At 40.6% G+C, this 1,738-nt stretch overlaps 1 pseudogene; it reads left to right on the forward strand.

Moving 5' to 3' along the window:
* The first annotated feature begins 669 nt into the window (after positions 1-669).
* On the forward strand, positions 670-1,287 carry LOC129088163 (exosome complex component CSL4-like; annotated as a pseudogene).
* The last annotated feature ends 451 nt before the right edge of the window (positions 1,288-1,738 follow it).

Below are 1,738 nucleotides of genomic sequence, written 5' to 3' on the forward strand. Positions count from 1 at the left end.
CTGATGAGTCAGACCCCATTGGAGCCAGTCTGGCCCCTTGGAGGGGATTTAAAAAAAAATTACTTATTGCCTTTAAAGAGCAAGAGGAAGGGACAGAGAGAGAGAAAGGGAGAGAGAGAGAGAGAAAGAGAGAGAAAGAGAGAGAGAGATTGAGAGAGATCGATTTGTTGTTCCACTTGTAAATACATTCATTGGTTGATTTTGGTATGTGCCCTGACCGGGGATCAAACCCACAACTTGGTGTATCTGGATGACACTCTAAGCAACTCAGCACTGGCCAGGGCAGAGGGGATTTCATCCTGTCAAATATCAAAGTTGTGGTTTATCACCCAAGTTAATTTTTTTCTTCATACTTATCACCATCTCAAAATCTTATTTATTTGCTCATTTGCTTATTGCCTCTCTCCCCAGTAAAATATAAATTCCCTTAAAGCAGAGACTTTAATTTGATTTCCCCTCATTGCTGAGTTTTATAACACCTAGAGCAATGTTTGCTTCTTAGTATGTTTTCAGTAAATATTTACCAAATATATAAGCAAAGTCCATGAACTCAGGAACATGGTCATGGGTCATGGGCCTGGACAACAAGTCCAAGTCCTGGAGATCCTGACAGACCTTGATTAACATGTCTAAGTTTAGCTTGGGATAGTGGCAGACAGGGAACCACCCATGAGGTACCTCATCCCTAACGAATGTCCATGTAACTTGAAGGAGGACAGTCCAGGCAGAGGCACCTATACCTGGCATGGCTATATCTTTTCATTGCTTCCTGGTTATATGAGAAACAACAGCGAGAACAGCATACTTCCTGTTGCTTCTGTAATGAGAGAAACAGAGTACCAATTGCTGCTAAATGTGAGAGCTGTTGTAATCTGTAAGGTCTCTACTATCAGTTCACATCTTTCCGAAGTATGCATCCTGTGTGTGGGGTCACTCCACTTAAGAACTCTTTTTGAGGAATTATCCACAAGAAAGATGTCCAAGCTACTGAAAAAGACAGGTTTGAAAATTATGAGTTTTCACCCAGGTTACACTGCCTTGGTCAAAATTATCTCCCAACTACCTCTTGACCACTGCTGAAAATGAAGTAGAGGTGGTGGTTGCCCACAGTGAATCTGGTGTCCACATGGTTCCCATCAGCTGGTGTGAGGTGCAGTGCCCGAAGACCTACAAAAAGAATTCTGGAAAGTGGCCCGAGGACAGCCTGATATCTTGGAGACCGAAGAACCCATATTTTATCTCAAAGAAGGAGGTAAATGGTTTCCAAAAGTACATATATGGAATTAAGACTCCAACAACCAGCTCTAGAAAAGTCTGCCAGAAATTTATTCTGTAGGTGGAGCATTTTTCTTGTGAACCTTTCAGTGGATTTCATTCTCTTGAGTGATAAATTTCTCTTTTGGAGGCTCAGCAAACAACTATATAATGTTGGAAATAACCCATTCCTTCTCAAAGTCTTATAAATGCTTTGTTTGTTTGTTTGTCTGTTTTGCTGTGAAAAAGAAAACATTTCTCATTGTTTTTATTGTTATTTCTTTTTAAAATACATTTGATTGATTATGCTATTACAGTTGTCCCATATTTTCTCCCCTTAATTCCCCTCTACTCTGCACCCTTCTCCCACCAGCATTTCCTCCCTTAGTTCATGCCCAAGGGTTGTGCATAGAAGGGTTTGCCATCTCCATTTCTTATACTATTGTTAACCTCTCCCTGTCTATTTTGTACCTACTATTTATGC

Source organism: Pteronotus mesoamericanus, unplaced genomic scaffold (genome assembly GCF_021234165.1).
Source record: "Pteronotus mesoamericanus isolate MK-2021 breed Mesoamerican mustached bat unplaced genomic scaffold, CSHL_Meso_final scaffold_54, whole genome shotgun sequence".
NCBI classification, from domain to species: Eukaryota; Metazoa; Chordata; class Mammalia; order Chiroptera; family Mormoopidae; genus Pteronotus; species Pteronotus mesoamericanus.